Source organism: Strix aluco, chromosome 4, assembly GCF_031877795.1.
Source record: "Strix aluco isolate bStrAlu1 chromosome 4, bStrAlu1.hap1, whole genome shotgun sequence".
In the NCBI taxonomy this organism is placed as follows: Eukaryota; Metazoa; Chordata; class Aves; order Strigiformes; family Strigidae; genus Strix; species Strix aluco.
In genome coordinates this window covers 69,562,528-69,584,556 of record NC_133934.1, presented here as the reverse complement: position 1 = coordinate 69,584,556, position 22,029 = coordinate 69,562,528, and positions in this window count along the sequence as shown.

Sequence of the window (22,029 nt, the reverse complement as noted above, 5' to 3'; positions counted from 1 at the left end):
TGTACCAAGATTTCTCCTTCAATACAGGGACTGTGCAAGACAAACTTCAAATATTCTTCCATCTCATTCAGAATGATTTGGTGTAAAAAAAATCTTCTGCTTTGAATCTGATGACAAGCAGAAAATACACAAGAGAGTCCCTCCTCCTGGGCTAGTGCCCCAGCTGCACTGAGACAGAAGTTTTGTTAAAACCAGTATATCAGCATATTTAGTTGGTAGCAAAGCTCCTGAAATCAAATCCAATTTAAAGCCTTCCAACTAAAGTGATAATTTTTTGGTTCATTCTCAATTTCCTTTCCCAGATTTTTGTAATTAAAGAGGGAGAGATGAAGAATTCACGAATTTTACTGAATTATGTTTTTCAGTGATGACACAAAACAGCATTTGCAGTTAACACTTAACAAAAACATTTATTTAATTTCAAAATTTTTTCAGAATGATGCTATGTCACTTTTTTCTTTTGACATTTCTAAAATGGTGCAGAAATTTTCCAATAGAAATTCTAGCATTTGCTGTATGAAAATTCTGAGTGAAAACTCCTGTTTCTTAAAAAAATATGTATCATTTAAGAAATTTCATGTGGAAGGTTTTTTTGTAAAGACATTCTGATTCTACTGCCATCAGCATTGAAATCCTTAAAAAAATGCAGCCAGAAGCATAAACTACATGATATTGAACTTGTCTAAACTGTGTTTTAAAATTTATTTCATTATACTGGTGCAAACTCTTCTGTGCTCCCATTTAAATAATTTTAAATTTGATTTATATTGATTTAGTACAAGTCAAGTTCTTCTCGACTTAAGGGAAGTCAATACAGGACAGGTTTAATTCACTTGATGTCTCCCTGAACAAGAATTTAATAAAATCAATTTAGCACCCAAATTTGACTAATCAGTGCAATCTCACAGGTAGCCAAACTGTCAGAAGTAGAGGAATTGGCGCTATTTTATTGTCTGAAGATATACTAGTAGAAAAAAGAAAGTTGATTAAAGAGATGAGGCTACTACAAGACCCAATTGCACATATGCATCCTGTGCTATGACACACCAAAAGCCAACCATTAATTTCTATCATCAGATATCTACCTGGATCTGCCCCAGGAGTCTGAAGTTATGTACTCACAGGAAAATGCCATATCTGTAATTAGCCCATGACTAATAAAGCTTTGTATGACTTTTCAAAAAACGAAAGAGTGAGAGGTATTTCAAAACTGTGCAAAGGGGTGGTATGAAAGAACCAAAGGAAAGACATGAAACTCCAAAATACTACCACTCTGAATTTAACACTCTTGCTCAGACCCAGGAGTTTCCTGATTATAAACCAAAAATCAAATCATCAGGAAAAACATAATGCAGTTCACTAATATACTTTAAAACAACACAATAGGCAATAATGTTTGATTCAACACAACTGCTTGTAAGTTAGTGGTTGAATCCTTGGCCCTGGTTTTCTGATACAAAACAATGCTGCCAAGAGAATGCGTAACAGATGCTAAATACGCACATGTCTCACACACTGCTTGAATTTGTTCATCACTGACTTCCTTTGAGATAAAAGAGATATTGTCAAAATGATAATGATTGTGTAAACATTTTGACCACTTCAAGCATTTTCTGAATGCCAGATAAATTCAGAATAATTTTCAGCAGTAGGCTTGCCAGAACATCAGCTGAAGCCTTCATTATAGCTATTCATATCTCTATAATAAAGGTTGCGTCAGCAATTCCATTATAAATGCTCTTTGAGAGGGTTTGATAATTTGGCTGCAAAAAGTATTTTTGGCTGAAACTTGGCATATAAGTTGTCTTAGATATAATTTTTAAAGTTAGTTTTAAACTGTTCAGCTGTTTTCTGCATAAAGATGGAAGAAACAGAGATGTTTTAGCTGGTTTAAATTGTTCTTTTTTTGCCCTACGTAAAAAAGCACCAAGTTTCTTCTTTTGAAGTACAAATTATGTTAAGGGAAAAAAAAAACCCAGGAGTCACATACACTCTACTGCATATTTACACTTAGATATATGCTAATTACATGTATTCTGGTTAACTGTGGCACGATCCAGATGTCAAGGATTAAGATAGGGAAGAAATTCCATGGAGGAAAGGTGACACAGAAAGTCACTCCAGCTTTTCACCTTCCCAAGAAAGGGTAACATTGATCATAAGATCATCAGCCTAAGGTCCAGTACTGTGCTTCTAGAAAGCAGAGTGTAATGGGGCACTCATTTTATAAATGTAGTTATAAAGGAAAAACTTGACAAATCATTCAGGCTTAATTTAATCATGAAATTAGTAAACTGACTTAGGAGAACAACTGATTTGATGGCACTGATCTTTCGCAGTGCCCAGAAGACCCACAACCTTTCATGGATGTTTATTTTTCACCCTAATCTTTTTAGGTCAAAAAGTACCATCTACTTTTTCAAGGAGGGGGCTAAATATATTCCAGCAGGTTTATCCCAACTATGAGCTCAAAAGTTGGAAAGTGGATGAAAGGCCACAAAGTGTCAGAATCCCTATGTCATAACAAGAGAAGGACAAGACAAGTTTGGTCCAAACGTAAAATTTATTAATGCCACATGCAGACTAATTTGTAAAGAAAAGAGGTATGGCATTAGAAATTCAGTGGACCAAGATATTTGTGCTGGAGGTGAAGGAATGTAGAGATGATCCATTCTATCTATAAATCTCCATTTAGTCCTTGAAGGATTTTCAGAGAACAGGGCAATACAGGATGAGACGACTGAAAGGGGCAAGCTTCCCTCTCACTGTCTTCTAATACTCCACCGATAGATCACTGTTTAAATCAAAATCTAGATGGCATTACCACCAGCACTGCTTTGCTTAAGTCTTTTTAACTTTGGTTAACTTCTTCAACATGAGATTTGGGCTATTGTAGTGGACCCCCCCAACACGAACCTTGTTTCTGGCAGGTGCTGGCAGGTAAATTATATGTGTTGTCCATGTTTTTCTAGGAAAGAAATTTTTAAGTTAGAAGCCGTCCTTGCTACACATTTCTGTTCCCTTTTTAAGCATATATGCTTTAGCCTGTCTTCAGGAAGCTCCTGAACTTTAGAATGATGGAAAGAATAATAGCTAACCTACATCAGCCAATTTCTGCTCTACCAAAAATGAGAAAGGATTGAGATTCTTCCCTATAAAAACTTCTTTCAGTGGGGAAACAGAAGGAAGCTTTACGCTGTAAAGATTTACAGGAATAAACCAGAATAGTAAATAGTTTCCTTTCTGTATCTTGCAAAGACTGTTCACAGTGTTTGCAAGCATGGGAACAAGCATGCTTAGGTTTTCCTCTCTGAAATCCCAGTGTTTAGTGTTGTACACTGGCAGGGTCACCTAAATTAATACAAGAGAGCCAAGTACAGGACAGACTATACTGTGGATAAAAGTTGCACGGTCACTCTTTGTCTGGAGAAAAAAAAAATAATGAAAGCTTCATAGAATCTTATCCCATACTGGGTTCATTTTACCCGTCTTCTTACTCCCTATTACTCTGGCTAGGGAAGGAGGAAATCTCATAAAAATGTGGCTTATTTTGTTTTCCTAGGATGATTAGTTAGACCGGGATAGAACAATTTGGAGATATTTATTTTCCCTCTGTTGTGTAACCTCACACACGGAGGTGCCTCAGGGTTACTAGTCCCTTAATGGGTGGGTATGATACCCAGATCCCTTGTTAACAATCCTGCATTTCATTGGACTTCGCTGACATCTTTACTGGCAGCTAAATCATTCTGTCTTTCTAGGGATGGCTGATAGGACTGCATCTCCCAGGCAGGGACATATTTCCCCCTGTCACAATTATAATCTCTAGAGGTCTGCAAGGAGTGGGAGAAGCTCTAGTCTGCACAGTGAAAATGAAAATACATTATATGGTAGTGGAAAATTATACCAACTTCACGCATGATGTATTCAAGTTTGGATATGCTACGCTTTCAATGAATATAGTTATCTTCAACAGGGGTTACTACTGGAAAAAGGGGAAAAGAAAACTTTTTCACAAAGTGAAATTAATCTGAGTGAGATTCACTTTTACAAGAATGTGTATTAAAGCCTTTCAATTACTAGAGAATTAACATCTGTTTGCAGGAGACAGCAAAAGCTGTGAAGAAATTAACCTTTAAGTAATGTATTTGTTAATACATTAAATTAGTACCACGGGGCAGGGTCTCCATTTGCACTTTTTGGACATACACAGAGTGCATCTATATTTCCTTATTGTCCTCAAGAAACTGTTGCCTCCCAGCTCTGTAGGAAGTCACTAGGCTAAGAATTACAGCACATGATTCGACCTTTCTTTTCTAAGATGTATTAAATCACTTTCAATTACCAAAAAAAGTAAGCTACTTGACAGATGGCTTCAGAGCACTATTCTTCATGGTTCATTACCAGAATCTTGTAAACAAGAACAGGCCTTTCTTACCTGCATGTGAAGATGCTGCTGAATGGCTTATTTCTGGAACTGCTGACTGTAAATATGATAGTGCTCTTTTGTGATACAGAACTCCCAGTTACTTCTTGGCAAATTCACTAAGGTGAGACTATTTTGAAGTTAGATCTGGGTATAGAATTTTAATACTCTCACATTTCCAAATGTAAATCTGCCTTTCAGCAGTGCCTGATAAGCTCCAGACACTGTCACACAAGGAATAAACGTAGCACAGTTTGGAACCACTTTGGATTTCCTCTAAGCAAATGGCAGAAGAACTTACATTTCCATACATGACCTGAAGTTCTCACAATTCAGTACTCAATTCCTCTGCAATAACAACAGCTACCCTGGGCCTTGGAAACAACACACATTTTGCGTAAAGCGTGATGTTGCAATCAGAATGGATGCTAGAATATACCATCTTTTCTTTCTATATTTGTATTAGCAGATTAAACATGTTTACAAGAAAAATGGAAAGTGGAATTATCCAGCATTAATGATACATTACTGCTCTGGTCAGCGTTTCCAGTGTGTGTTTGTAGTGGCTAAACACTAAGTTTTTAGAGAATTTTTTTCAAACAACAGGTCTGAGATACTTCTTAAAGAAATTTAAAATCAGATGCTCGACTCTCAAATTTATAGTAGGCTTCTTGGATAAAGTGGATGAGGGTGGAAAAGAAATGAATCAGTGTGAAGTACTTGACTGACTTTTAGTTACCTGGCTCAGATAAACTTCTGTATAGGACAGACATTTTGCTCTGAAGACTACAAAAGTTACTATGATTCTTCCTCAGATGAGAGATTATAAGCACTGTCAACCAGCAGAAATTTTTCCTGAGTAAATAAGTACAGGACTGGACAATGAAAAGCTAAAACGGACTATCATTACATTTTTTTGTTATTCATAGCAGTTGTCTTCTGTTTGTAAACAGAAGTATAAATGCATAAATATTGTAGGCGGTATTACAGAAATGGGTATTTCAACAGAGTTTTAATTGAAAATATTAACTTTTACATTAAATCTAATTTTAAATTTTAATTTATAATATGGCATCCAAGTGCTGCACTATAAACCTTCCATAGAGAAGCCTAAAATCTATGAGGTTGTGGTTGGAACTCAGAAATGTCAAAGTTTTGAGGAAAGACTTTTTTTACAGTATATATTTTTCAAATCCTTTACTTGTGTAAGAGAGATGCAAAACTTTGAGATTTTTAAAAAAAGAATTTATATTGACAGAGTTTTCTTTCTTAAAATTCAGAAGACTCCATTTCCTTTAATTCTTTTACACATGCCAGTATTGTAACTTTTCTACAGGAAAATATACATTCATTAAATAATATGATATTGCCATGCAACTCTAAAACAAAACACACAAACAAAAAAGCAACACTGAAGAAAAAAACACAAGCAGAGGGTGGGGTTTTTTGTTTTGCTTTTTATAATCCACAAGTTTTCCATTTTAAGAAAATGCACAGACTGGCAACATACATTTACTATCCATTAGGTAATAGTAACAATCTCATGGAAAGCACTTCTTAGTATTCTGTGATCATTTCTCCTACCAAAAGCAAGTGAGCACTCTTGCAAGGTCCTATGCATCTCAAGGATTGACTGGCCAAAGTGCACTGGAAGGCAATGGCAGCCCTTGCCCTGACCCTACGGTAATCTTCAGAACCCGAATGACAATTTTGTCTTGGACCTGTGCTCTCCTCTGGTAAGGCAAACCAGAAAATCTTCAGTGGTCCAACTGAATGTGCTGCAGCATTTAACACGGAAATTAATAATCGTTGCAATAGCCAACATTATTTATTTTACCTTGCATGTGATTTAATTTTAGTATTCTCTCTAAATCACCAGCACTTTTCAAAGCTAATGCACTGATATTTTATGATAACGTATGCTTGAATTATGGACATCTTCATGATGAATGCTCGTTTGTTTTAGCAGCTGGTAGACATGGAACAGCCGGGGATTATGTACTGAAAAAATACAGGAACTGTTTGCAATTTGTGTGTTTGGCTGATTACGTAAATGTTTAAAGTGACAGCAGTAAAAGAGTTAAAAGAGTTTTCTTTGAGAAAAAATATACTTTTAGCTGCTGTTAATTCAGATTAGCAAATAGAAATGGAGGATGACACTATCTGATCAAAGGATTTATTCGGAGCAGGGAGCTGGTAAACAGAGTAAGAGGATGGAAAGGAAGGACTTTTTCTGTGTCAAACAAGTCAGGTTCTACCCTAAGCAGAACAACACACAGCTGAATTAAAAGGAGCCATCCTGAAAAAAAGTCACAACTACATGCATTTTTTGCCTTATGTATTTGAGTCCAGCATGTACATTTAAAGTCAAAACTCTTGTTCAAAGTTCAAATTCTTGTTCTCCTCTTCCTATGTCTTTCTTCCAGCCACATCTATCCACAGATGTAAAATACTCGAACCAATTAAGTAATTCTGCTCTTAATCAAATTTTCTTTCAGCTTTGTTGGCTAATAACACAGAAAGTACAATTCATTTTGTTTACTAAATGTTGCTGCGCACAACTCTAAACAGCCACAGACAGCTTCAGAGTCTCCACTTAATGTTCAGTTTATGATACACTAACAAGTTTTAAATTCCCAGCTTCTGAATAAGTATCACTAATCTACAGACAGCCCAGCTGAGTAACATAAGGCTTACTTAAATAGGAAAAGATTACTGAGCATCAATAAGAGTGACAGAACCAAGCTGTTTCTGACTCTGCCAGTGTCAGGCAAGTCACTGCAATGTCCAGAGGAAAAGCTCAAAGGTTGTGACTTTCAAGTTGTCTGCTGGGAAGAACATGCCCTGGGAAGAGCATGTGGGCTCTTGTGTGGGGAAAAAAAGGTTACTTTTTACTGAAAACATGTAGTTTGCTGTATTTCATGACAGGCTGATTTTTTTAAACTGAGATGCGACAACGTAGTGTTACAGAAACCTTCTTGGATTCCTGGATCGGGATCTCAAGAGCAAACATTGCTCTGGACTTGACACAGACACCCATGAGACTTTTGCTAGAAAGGAGAAAGATTATTTACGGTGTATTGTATGAGGTACAGGCTGGATACAGAGCCTGACCTACTGAGGATGCCTATGCAGCACTATAATGGCCCACCTCAATTATCATATTCTGACTCTAAATACTTGTGGATTTTTTGGAAAAAAATCAGAGCATTTTCTTCAAGAAAAGAGGAAATTATTTTTATTGTATAACATATTTATAGGCCCAAATTCTCCATTCTTGCACCTTGTTTGTACTCCAGAAAAATGCTTGTGTTCTGTATAACTAAATCAGTACAATGGCACTTTCACAAGAAAGTTTTTTGCTTAGGCAAGTGAAATAGCACTGTTGCAGCTCCAAAATCCAGCTGCCACGAACACAAGAGCAGTGCTAGGAAAAGCATAGCTGAGTTGTGGGAGTCTTCTCTGATCCTAAGCATTCCAGTAACTGTGGAAACTAAAATCATGCATGAAAAAAGACCAAATCTCCCCTGCTATAAACACCTACCCTTTGCAGTGCTGCGCTGTTAGAAAATTCAATCGTCACTGTATATAGGCTATTGGTTCAGACTTTCTGCTACCTTTCTTGTGACCTGCATTATGACTTGTGTTTGTTTTTATTTGAACGGAGGGCAGCAGGATATATGGATGAAAATTAAATTGGGATCTTGCCAAGAATTAAGCGTTTTTCATGGTGTTCTTCCCCTTTTTGGGCTATAAAACTGAGCGGTAGGGACAGAACCGCCAGACTCATTTTTACATGTGATCTACAGTGTATCTGAACACCTGTCTGCAGAAGAGGAAAGCCAGTTTATTATTCTGTTGCACCACCTAACCCCCGATGTGATGCCAATGAAAGCATCACAAAACCATTCTACTGAAATGGGGATAATTTTTGTAAAAATAGTATTGCTTGTATCCATGTGTAGAATACTGATGCTTAAAAGAAAAAGTAAGAACAGGAACCACAGAGCTGCTTTTATAGAAAATTTAAATTTTTTTAGGAACTGCTTTTTAAAGGAACAAAAAGTAGGTTGCTTTTCTGGTTACTTTAAAAGGATCACTTTCTCCCTCCAACTCTTCTATCTACCAGATAAATCCTCTTGGCTCTTTCACAGTCCCCTGCCCAGAGACACAGGATAATGGGGATTGCACTCAAGCACTTACTGCAGGGACTCCCTCATCCCTTTTCCTCCTGAGGGATTGGAAGGATGGTCAGTGGATCTGCTGCTCATTTAGAAAGATTAACCACTCCTTAAAAGAAGCAGGTGCTAAATCACATATAAAGAGAAGCAGCCTACACAATTCTGTTCTAAAGTATGAGCTCTCCTGCTTGTGCTCATCTTCTGGCCCTTTTACTGTATGTAGCAAGGCCTGTTACTAAAAGAAATAACAGCTTTTCTGTAGAACTCTGCTGTCTAAAATTAGGCCACATATAGGAAGAAGAATACTGGAAGTTATCCACTAGGTATATTTCTCATTGTTTTTGTGCTAATACTGTATAGAGGAAAATGTCTTAAAATCTGTGTATCATTTAAACAAAAGCAACTTCAAATTCTAGCTGGAATGACAGAATGACCGCCACAGGAATTTTGCTAACAAATCTCATCACCAGATAGAAAAAAATATAGCTTTAAAACAATGACATACGTAAACAATGAAGATGAAGAAAGTCAAACATTAGCATCTAATCTTCAATAGCGAATTGTCCAGAGGCACTAACCTAAGTGTCACACACAAGCAGTGTCAATGTGTGGCATGCAGTGCTTATGCTTACTTTTTAAACACTGTAAGACATTACTAAAAATACAATTTGTCTTGAAGAAAATACAGTTTACTCACCCTCCCCCAAACAGTAGACTAAATCCTTCAAAGAGTCTAGAAACATACTACAGGAATAGTTAGAAAAACATGAGTGCGTTCATAGGAACACATCTTAGCAGAGTCACTCCACTGCATCACAAATTTAGTTCCCTGTTACTTGTCAGACAGAATATATTTCACTGTGGCTACCCTGTTTTTTCCAATAATCACCTGGAGCTCAATACAAGCATTTTAAGCAGAGGATACTTATGCCATATTTGTGCCATCTAACTTTAAGAGGACTGATAGTAACTGTATACTTCCTCCCTAATTGGTTTCCTTCATATAGAAATATGACACTGAAAAATGCACAGGACTACTCTTACCGTCCTCAGAGACCCAATTTAAGGCCAGACACCCACTACACTAGGTGCTGAACAACACAGCCTAGAAAATCATCAATCCTATTAATTTCCTCAAGTGCTAAATTCACTACATCCAGGTTCTGAGTTAATTTTTAATATATTTGTCCTGCCTTCATGCTGTTAATGTAAATGTGAATTATAGCTTCCTGTATGCTTATAAGCTTCAGCCTAATCCTGCTTGCTTCTCAAAAAGCAAATCTGAGAATGTAGATATGGGAAAAAAAAATCCTTAAAAACTCTGCACATCCTCCCCCTCCCCGGAAAATTCTCCTCAAAGGCTTTTGAGCAGGAGCCCTGCAGAGCAGAGCACGGCATATGTTATTGTGAGAAGGGGGAAAGTGACAGATGTGAAAGACCTTTCTGAACAACACGATTGGGTCCATAGATAGATACAACTGTATCTGATTAGGTAGACAGCTCCATTCATCTATTTGTACAACAGCCAGGAAGTCTCTAATTGTTTTGCAGATCACTTAGCAATTAATGATGCTGTTGCCCTTGGACAGATCACGCTACAGATCAATATTTTCTGGGTAAGTCAAAGCACTGGGTAGACATAATGATACTGAAGTTACTCTATTAATAGAGCCCACAAGCAAGGGTTGGGGTGGGTAACTTCTTGGACAAGAATTTACTTCTGTCACAAACAAATATTATTTCTATTGGAAGTGAGTCAGACAAACCTGAATTGGAAATAAAATAAATGCCAGCAAAGATATCTACCTTTCCTTGAACTGACAATAACTATTACTGTATGTTACTTCACATAAGCATTATCTTAAGTGTAGCATATTTTCTCTTGCAAGTTCTCATGTCAAATAACCACAACCCTTCACAAATTCCATTTCACAAAAATAAGCTTACATAAAATATTGCACCAAATCCGAGGCAAAGTTGGGAAAAGGAGAGGCTAATGAGTGTACAGAAGTGGGAGTCTTAAAACTGGACTGGAATGATCCTATATGAATCAAAAGCAGAAGGGCTACAGAGGGTAAGAGAGCCTGAGTTAAATTTCCCCCTTATTTTCCCAGCACATGTGTATTATGGATATTGCTTCTGTGTAACAGCTTTAAGAGATAATCCCCATGTTGTAAGCATTAAAATTCTTCATTAGAAATGCCAGCGTCTCTTATCTCTACAGACAAAGTAGGTCTGTACAAAACACTCTGGAACTAAAGTGACCAGACTAGTAGCCCACTGTAAGCTCATGAAGTAAGGTATTTCACATTATCAGGGCTGATATTGTTTCCGTTGTTCTCTAGTGAAATCTGTTTTAGGGCACTGGGTAACATTTGGTGTCATCGAAGCCAGTGGTAAAGTTTCAGCTGATTATATCAGAGTAGGGATTTTTATCCATCATTTCTCCAGTATGAAAAATGGCCTCCAATTTCCTGGTCGTAACACAATTGAAAACCAAACCAAAATCGATTTTAATCCGATTTTTAAAAAAGTATAAAGTTAAATAATTTACAATAAAAATGAGGGGGTTTATTACTGCTTGCATGACTCAAAATGGTTATTGTATCTAAAAAATCACTGCAAGTGAGTACTTGCTTGGATTTCTATTACAACTTTAAATTATAGCTTTTGAGTGCCTCAGGATAATTTTAATTGGGAAAGAACTGTAGTTTGAAAATCAGTTATTTTCAGCAATCGTCTGTTTCAGTTCTTCACTAACTACCCATACAGCTATCTGTGTAAAACAAATCTTATTAGCCTAGTATCAACTACTTGGGAGCATTTCGGTAAACAACCCAGTATCTTACATACTCAGTACTATGTGTTGAACCACAAATTCTCCAGTTGTGTGATTCTATTAGCTTCACTGGGATTGTGCCAACCCACAACATGGCCCCCTACCTGAGGGGAAGACTGTCCGATCCTTTAGGAAACCTTTGGGAGATCAGTGCAGAGATAGGAAAATTCATTTTCAAGGTAACCTGAGGATGTAGGGACAGTCTTGGGAACACTAATCACACTCCTCAAACATTCTACATATGTATTTAATCCGGAAATATTCCAACAGAGAATTTATAAAAATATAAGAAAGTCCCATCTTTGTAAAACTTTACAGGAACATACTGAGAGGGGTATTGAATAGCCTAAAAAATATTCTAAATTAACTAATCACCTTCCTTCTCTGGATTTTTTTTTATACTGCCATTTCACCCACAATAAGTCCCCAACAGAAGCTGTATTTGGAATCAGACCCTTTCTAAAAGAGTTCTTACTACAGAAGCAGATGACAAAGGAATAACGGAAGGGACATTAAGACGCCACATAAGCCACCCCTCTGTCCCAGGACATGATCAGAGACAGCTCTAAAATGACTGTCAAGCCCATTCTTAATGAACTCCAGTGTTGGAGGGTCCCCACACACCTGCCTTTATCAGTTCTTATCAGGAATTGCTCATGTACCTCCCTCTATTTTCAGCAAAGTTTAATGTTGCTGAGATTTTTCAGGATTTGACAAAAAATCCTCCCAAACTTCATCTGCTCTTCTTGGGGCCATGATGTTCATATCTGTGATAGCAATTGAGAGACCATCACTGCATGCCTAAACAAGGTGCTGCAAATCAAGAGCAGGGAGCTAGAGGAAAAGCTTTAGGTCCTCCCCACCATTCTGTCCACTTCCTGGGCAGTCTCCTGCTCACAAAACCATTCCTCTAAAAGTAAGGGGTGGAGGAGGGAAAGTCATTAAGAGGACCCCCTGTTATTCCAGCCAAAGACTCTGCCTGGTCTGGACACCAAAAACAAGTTGATTGAGGGAATAGGTCTGCTGTTTCTATGATTTTACTGTTGCTTATACAATTGCTTATTTTGGTTTTGTTCGAACCACCCTTGCTCTAGTGTTTAATTAACCTCACCATTAGGAAGTTTTCTCTGATGTTTAAGATAAACTTCAATACATTTTAAGTTTATTGATTCTTTTGCTATCCATGGACAATAATTTCTTCTTTGCCATGTTGAAGCTACCTTTTATGTATCACTCCTTTATATTCTCTTTTCTATGTGAACTATCTCCAAAAGTCTCCCTAGAGGGGTTATTTTGGAGCTCTCTAAATGTTCTTTTTTTTGGTCTCCTATGGATTTTCTTCAGTTTGCACAGATTTTTCTTGCAGTGCAGTGTCCTGACTTTGCACAGGTACTCCAAATGAGATCCTACCCATACTGAGTAAAGAAAAGGGATTACTGCATGTACTACCCCTTTTGTGAGGGGCACTGCCTACCACATAAATCCCAATACAACAACTACTTTCTTGATAATAGACTGCCTTTGTTCTTTGCAAATGCTCTAACTTCCAGATCCTTTTCTGAAGAACTGATTCTTGAACTTCAGCTCCATTATCTTCAGGGCAGACTTGATATCCGCTATTGGTAAAATCTTAAGTTACTGGTTTAGAATTAAAAACAAATCTGCGTTTTATCATTTCCACTGCTTAACTTCTATTTTTCATATCCTTCTATCACCTGAAGATTTAGAAAGCTTTAATTTAAAATTTTCTTTATTTTCATGCTACAATTGCTGATTTTAGTTCAGACTCAAACTACAAATGATTTTATCATTCCAAGGTATTTTATGCATTGTGGGAACATAGTTATGTGTTAGTGATTATACACAATTCAGATACTTTTGTATTTGCAGAAAAAGTCAGCTAGCTGTGCTTGTCCATCTTCATTCTTCAGATGGCATCTAGAATTATGCACATAAATTTTAAGTTTGCTATATACTAAAATATACTTCTTTCTTCCACATTCACTTTAGCACATTAAATAACAAGAGAATACATAAATGCAAATTAAGTTCAAGAAAGAGTATGAAATCAGCATTTTTTTTTCTACAGTTCACACTTTTTTGATGTACACTTTCTACTCTACATTTTTTTTGATAAAACATGATTTGGAAGCTATTAAATAGGTAGACAAGCTGATAATGGAGGCTGTTTTACCAATAAGCAAAACATGAAATGAGTTTTTGATTCAAATATATCCTTAAACATGACCAACATGCATTCCTAACAATACTGATCTCTATAAACTATCATGGATTTGGTCCTGATTTATTCCACAGTGTTAACACTTAGGTTTTTCCTGGTGGACACTGGCATGTCACATCAGGGTATAACCTGAGTCAGAATGCACACAATTCTCTTTCAGCTTGAAGAGAGCAAACATACTGCAAGAATGTAACAGTGATTTTGAAGAGTGCAGGTCACAAAATATTATTTTTTTAAAAATAATAATATCTTTATCAAAAGGTGACTGCTTGAGTCACTGTTTATTCTTGCTGGACATATACAATCTTTCTCAGGCACTTTGTCAAAGCAAATCACCAAGGCTGCTGTAGAAGATCAACAACTTGCCAAAGCACCAACTGAACCAGGAGGTTCCAGCTCATGAGAACCCTGGATATTATACACTTGTCTAAGTCATTGGACAGCATGAGTTTCAGATGAGGGCAAAATAATCTAGGATTGATGTCCACATATTGAGAGTGGGAATGACAGTGCTGCCATCTTCCTCTGTGGTAAGAGAAAGATTATGAGTGGGAAATCTGTATTGGAGCGTAACATTAAAATTGATAACAGCAAAAAACCACAGGCCTATTCCAAATGTTGGAATGAATCCAAGCAGAATTTGCAAAGGAAACTTGCAATAACTCTCAAACACTCTGCAATATGTCTTAAGTGTTTGATTAAAAACATTACAGTCATTACTCTTTCTCATTTTGAGAATAAATTGAGAGATCTTGCAAGTACAGAAAATGAAATTTTTCCCTCATATAAAGTAAGTCCGAGGAATTCAGGAAAGTTATTTTCTAACAGGGGTTTTAGGCCGGAAGATGATAATATATCTATTTTGTTTTCTGTTAATAATCAATGTTTCATTGGTTTATCTGCTGCCTGTACAGGGCATGCTGGGTTGAAAGCTATTCAAAGTGAGTGATTGGCTCTGTGGCTCATAAGGTGAGACAGATTCTTTCATTTTCAGGTCTCTTGTGTACATTTTGATCCAGGTTGCTGGTGAATAAAAAAATCACCTTCCAATATATATGAGACTAATTCTCAGCCGACAAGGATTTATATCACATAAATAAAACCCATCAAAACTGGGTTGGCAAACTTGCTGACAGTTTCAAATGAAAGCCAAGAATTAATTGGACATAGAGACAAACAATTTTTCCATTCCGAAGACAAATTCCTGCAAGTCAAGGTTGAGTTACATTTAACATTGCCTAGAGGATTTTCATTTCTGGGAGTGTTTGCCTGGGCCGTATAATAAAAACTAGAGAGAATATCCTAGAGTTCTATTTTAGTGAGATTTTTATATGATGTCCATCACCATGGTAGTTGGTTGATATATGAGAGCCATGGGGCTCTTCCGATTCAGATGGCCCATTATTCATAATAATGACTCTCCCAGATTATATGCACATAGAAGCAAATCTCACCCCCTTCTTACAGCAAAACATCTTTTCCTGAATTTGGCCCAGTCAGAGGAAAACAGTTAAATCATGTATTTGTTTTACTATCTGGCAGTTCTGTGGAGAGATCTATCTAAATAAAACTAGTAACTTGTCACGTCTTTTTAAAAAAAGAGAATTTGTGCTTTATTTAGAGGGCAAGTTCACCTCAATAGACATCTAGTTTAAAATGTTGCCCTTCCAGATAATTAAGAACAAAGTCACACTGAGATAGATGCTTGTTTATTCCAAAAACATATTAAGAAATTCCAGCTATTTAAGATCAAAAGGGAGTGCATCTCAAAGCCAATGAACTCTCACAGAACAATCTCTGCAAACAGTATAGTATCCTTTAAACTCTTGCTGAATTTTGCAAATTGTTTTTGTATTTGAAGACACACATAGTCTTATTTCCCTGCATTTACTATCAGCCTAAAAGTACTGACCAGAAATAGAAGCTTCAACTGCCTCTGGAAGGACACAGAAAATCCTTAAAATCAACTAGAAATTTGAAAGCACCCAATACTCTTCAGAATAAAGCAGCATCTCATTGTGTCCACGCTGGGCAGCAAGTAGGTATTTATAAGCTCATTCTACTGAAAGAAGATTAGGGCAACAGTGATATTTAATACATTATGTGTGAGATTAAGACTCAGGTGTGTTACTCCTTCTTTTCTGATACTAAAGTTTACGATTAACTTCAGATACTGGAGGAAGGAAATAACTTGATACAAACTGAACAGGGATCTTTCACCATCAAAACACAGGATGACAGAAGATGCAAAAGCAGGAATGAAATTACTAAATAGATTTATAGAATTCCGCTAAGAAAAACAGAGCGTAGGACGCTAAAATGTATGCAGCTAAACAGAAAATATAATACAAGTCTAAAATAAATGTACCTGTTCACAATACACCCATCAGTAGAGCCAGCAGTTTTTATGATCTGATTAGAGGTCCACAAGCATGATCACTCATGTAGCACAGGTTAACAGAGACTCCTGAAAAGAGCTCCAGGTCTGTAACTTTACATCAACTAATAATTCAAATGATCCTCCTACTTTGTTAAAGTTGACTCATTAACAAGGCTGCAGCTTCTGCTAATGAGGATACAAAGCAAAAAAGAGAGAAAATTATCTGAAGAGAAATGAGAATCATGGGCCAGGAGGAAGGAGGGAGAAAGGAAAGCAAAATGCTGGTTAGCGTACAAAGCAAAAATCTACCACGAAGTGAAATGAAACTCCTGTCTGGGAGAAAAGCAATTTAGCTTTATGAACAGCTGCCTCACAGAGGGTCAGGCGTGTGAGCAATTAAAATTAAACAAGTTGATTTTAATATGCCTTAGTAACTGTGATTGATTTCACAGAGTTGCTGTTGACTGTACATCAAGAAACAATTTAGGATCTAGTTTAAAACAAAGTTTATAATCCTCATTTAATCGATTTTAGTACCTTAGGCAGTACAGTGTTGTAAAAATGATTAAAATGTGCACTGTCTCTGTGTAATCAATAAAGCTTCCTACTGTAAGATTGGTTCAGTTCCAGGGACTCCTCAGCATGCTTGGCCATGCTGTGTCTGTAGAATTCCAAATAAGTCATCTATCATTATTTCTATACACAGGATTCATTAGACACCTCATCCTTCAGCTTATTAGCACTGAAGTCAGACAAACAATCAAATCAAAAGGTCACCTTTTAACAAATACATAGTTAGACCAAAACATACATCAAAACCTTAACAGATATATGTCAAAATATAGTAGCAGGGATGGATAAAAGACTGATGGAGACATTCAAGATGTGAACTGCAATGTGCCTACAAACAGAAACTGGCAGAATTCTTTCTGGTTTACCAGATGAAGTCTAAAATGGCAGGTTAAGAAACAGGTCACACATCTTATTAGACAAAGGAAACTCCACCTCTCTGACCATCAAAACTCTTACACTACTGAAAACCTGATCTCTTCAAATTATAAGAAATTTGATTTAAAATCTTTACAATGAAAAGAACAACAACCAGTTGGAGAACTCCAGGTCTTTTTCCATTTAAATAGGTTTAGATAAAAATGTGATAACCAGGTTTATAAATTCTGTATCTAGATAAGTCTACTTCCTTTTGGTCCTGTCCTTAAAAATGTTCTACAGTGGTTTTCATCAAAAAGGGGAAAAATAGCCCTGCCAACTAGATCCAAGGTCTCTAGCAGTACTAACAATGAATGCCTGGTGAAGAACATTAAGATGATGGATGGCGCGCAGTGATATTTCTTAGAACTTTTTCTAGACTTGAGCAAATTACATCATGGCCTTCATTTGAATCTGTACTTGATAGCCTTGCAATACAGTTCTCTTCCATACATTCATCACTTTTAGAAAATAAACCTTCATTATTTGCCTGTGAGGAATCACTTTGCCTACTAGTTTAATTTGTGGCCCTTTATGCCCTTTCAGTTCTTGTAGTGGAAGAACCAATAAATGCTCATTGCCTTTTCACCCTTCTCTCTATGCTACTCACGGTCTTTGCTCAGCCTTTTTTTCCAGGCTGAAGAGTGATGGTGTACTTATTCATGTGGGTTAAAAGCTGCTCTGTATGTTTGGTCATCTCTGCAATCTACCTCTGAATAGTTTTCAAACTTATATTATTTCTATGAAGTAAAGGGACCAGACCTGCATACAAATTTCAAGAAGCTAACACAGCGTGGATTTATACCATCATGTAATAATCTCCTCTGTTTTGTTTTTGCTTATTTCTTTATACCTCCCAAAATTCAACTTGCATAATTAAAATAAAGCAAAGCACTGGACTTAATAATGAGAAGGTTCAAGTGTTAACATGAATTCAAATGCTCAGATTCACTCTAGATCACTTCCTGGGACTGTCAACTGAATCACAAGATACAACCATTGTTTTTCTGGAAGATCACAGCAAAATTCTGCTCCACTGCCAAAAAGCCACCAAACTGGAGAGCTGTCAAAAATACAATCCAGTTTACAAAAGAACTATGAAGGAAAGTACCTGTTATTTTTGTTTTGAGAGGGAAAAAAATGATGTGAAATTAGACTTCATCCAGCTGAAAACCTATCCATTGGGAAACAGTGGATGAGATGCTCACACAGTCATTTATGGGGCAACATATTCCTTACGCAAATATTTTTCCATGCAGACAATTGCAAACGAATAAACATTGTCTACAAAAAAAATCAACTCAGGTGTTTGGATGCATTTTTAAATAGTATTTGAGGCTATTAAAAACCTATGCTGTGAACTCCAATTTTTTTTTGGCACTACTCCTCTTTTTTCCCTAAACACCTGGGGAAAAGTGTGGTACACAGTATAGGATTTACTATCTTTCCTTTTCTGTTTTGTTTCCATCATGATGCTTGCCTGCTACATAGGCCCTAAGATCACAGTTATTTGCAATTTGATGAGATACAAAGAAAATGTTATTTGTGCATCCTTGCTTTTTCCTTTATATTTGACTATTCGGGAGCATATACTGTGGTCATCCTGATTTAGCTTTTAATTAGGGCAACATATAATCGCAATCCATGGACTATCTGCCCATATTTCCCTAAGGTCCTGAAAGAGTTTTCACAGACCATACTGAGTCCTGTGCTGCACTGGCAGCCTTTCTATCAGTGGCTGAGCTAGCTGATGTATAGCTAAGCTTGGGAACATCTACATGGACCTGAGTTAGCAGTAAAGACATACATTCAGACTCTGAATCTGCCAAGCTAGATTTTAAGTACCTGCATGGCATCGATGTAACCTGAGACAGATGAGGAAAATAAATTAGGAAGCTTTGGGAGACTTCACTAGAAGAAAGTATTTCTACAGGGACAATACACAGACTGGACTTCTACTTGATACTTAGATAGCACATATAAACAAACATCATTTATTTGAAGAGTGAGTGAGGACTGATGGACTGGTACTACCATAAGAAATGAAATCCAGCTCGGCATTTCTCAGTGGCATTATACATATATGCATACATATCTCTACATTTATACACTCACACACATATATAACACTCTGTGTGCCACTGAAAATATACATATATTTTCTAATTAATTAAATACATGTTAGATTAGTAATTTAGTAATAATTTCACATATAACGAAATGCTCTCTAGTCACCATTTGTTACTAGCTGTAGATGCAGGGAATGGCACCTGAGCTTCCATAAGTTTTCAACAGTTCTACTGCCAGAAGCACCACTGGAAAGAGTCTTGAAAAGTCTGCACTCTTCTAAAATGGACTGGCATGAGGCAAAAGATTTGTGAAATTATATTTAAGGATGCTCCAAAGACAAAACCCACCAGCTAGAACAACTCCACTCTTGTTCCCTGAAAAGTCCACAGTTTTAGCAGAGGAGGACTGTAGGCTGAAAGGGACATGAAAGACAGCAAGTGAAAAAAATTTGTTTGAAAGTAAGAGTAGTCTTGTAAGAGACATGACAGCCTAATTTAGGTGCATCTAATCACTTTCTGGAGACCTTTTCTAATACATAGAACTGTCCTCTTGTCCCTCCACGTATTTCTTTCCTCATACTCTCTCTTTTTTCCCCCCTTTTGCACCTATATGAGTCCTGGGAGACTAAATCCTAAACTAGGAATCAAAGCTGGAAGTCTGCAGTTTGGTAGTTAAACACTAACTCCGATGCCAAATGTTCATAAATGACCAAACAGCTGAAGAAGTTTGCTTCGTTTCACAAAGAGCAGTGATGAATTCAATCCATACTTTCAATCCAGTCTAACTGGAATTGGATTAAGCAGACTTGGTCATGTGAGTCTTACGCCTTCAAACTTCCAAGGTCACATAGATGAATTGCTTTACTAAGGAAAAAGGTGTCAAGGAAGACTATTCAGGAGATAAAAATGAGAGAGATATGCATAAACATTTGTAATATTAGCATTTAATTATAACATCCTTTTTTCCTCATGGAAGCATAGAAACTACTGGATGTCAACAATAATTCCCACTCCTTATTCTTGCCTTTAAAATATTAAACCTCCAAGTAGTAAAGAAATGGGTGTGAGCGTCTAGGTGATGAGAAAAAGATGTAGTCTTATTGAAGACAAAGAGACTGCCAAGCTTTTAAAAGTCAAATTATAATAAAATTATTTGAAGGACTGGCGCAAAAGTAAATGTTTTATTGATAAAACTACTAATAATACTGCTGGATGAAAAGTTCATTTGTTCTTTCAAAAATCTGCTTTTTGTTGTTTCAAAAATCAAGACAGGTATTTGGAATCAGATTCTGCCACCACATGATTTGCAGCTTTTTATAGGGGAAAAGAGCAACAAGTAAACGCTTAACTGTTAAATAGCTTATTACATGGAAAAGGAGCAAATGACAAAACACGACTGACATCAGATTAAAGCCAAACATGAAGCATAACTTTTAAAGAAAAATCCCTTCTGACACAGTGCTATTAGGACCTGAAAAATCAACCAACTGAACAAAAAAATCCCACCTTCAGTTTTCAAAGAAAATGTAGCTAGTACCAACATTGCCTTTGGTGTTTTATTAGTCATTATCACTAATACCTTTTTGTTGAAAAAATAAATTGAAAGAAAATTTCAATAAACCATGCTTGGAGTTCAACCCAGGGGCTTTTTGCCTTATGCTACCTCTCCAGAAATATAAGTGGTTTCGCTCAGGGCAAGAATCTAGGTGCAAGTGTAGTTTAGTTCATCTCCATCTGAGCTTATATACAATGAAAATGCACTTGAAGGAAGACTACAAATTCTCCTCTATATAATTTATTTTATTCTATCACTAGATGTCTGTCTGTCTTTTTGTTTTTAATGGAGAAATCAAAAAGAACCTTTCAGAAGACATGAATGCTAGATAAGGAAAAAAAATGTCTTAGAGAAAATCTTGTTTTGCTTTCCCATCAATCTAAATGTCCCTTCCATATCTTTTATATCTCAGACTAAACAGCACCTGTGTCTCCTTCCTATTTTGTCTGCTTTGAAAATGGTGTGATTTTTCATTACATAAAGCAAACTTTCTGATATGAAGATGAAGTATCTTTCAAATCAAGCAATCCAAAAATGAATTATCTCCCTGTGCACCTTTTGGCACCCCAAACACTCTGATGTTCTTGGGTTTAATCTGATTCTTCACTTCGTCCTATATCTGTCACAGAGCAAGTTATTCTTCTAACCGAAGATATTGAAAGCTCAGAGATATTATCCTATTTACTGTGCCACAACTTTTGTTTTTCACTGCTGCAGATTTCGCTTTACCAGGCTTAGCTCTCTACTGTTCTTTTATCAGAGTGTTCATCACATATTATTGTCCGGAGTCATAGGCAAAAAGCTCTGGTTTCTTGCGATAATTTCATAATAATGAAATAGATCCTGCTGAGAAACACATCAGAAGTATGTTTTCAAGACCTCTTATTTCCAACCCATAGGAGATCTGGTTCCATGTTTCTCTATAATTACTGTAATCTATATAAAATCACACATAAAAAGCAATGATAATATAGAATACAAAGAAAAATAAGATTTAAATATGAAAAAGTGTTCTCATGCTAGCCCAATTAGGCAGCTTCAACAGTAAATGAGATTTCTGAGGGGCAGAACAAAAAGCTCAAGTTCACAGTAAAGTGTAGGATTCTTTCAGAAAAATCTAGCTTGAAGCAAGGCATTTATCTTCAATTGCCTATTTATTCTTTATTCCTTTATTCAGAGTTTTGGCTGCCATTATTACACAGAACTCCATGAATAACTGAGATTTCGACAACTCTTTAATGATAATCCTCTGTGAGAAGAGAGAGTAACTTCTGACCCTTATCGAAATCACGGTTTCATGAAAGACAAAGAGGTGTGTTAGAGGCCACAAAGCTCCTTGAAACTTATTCT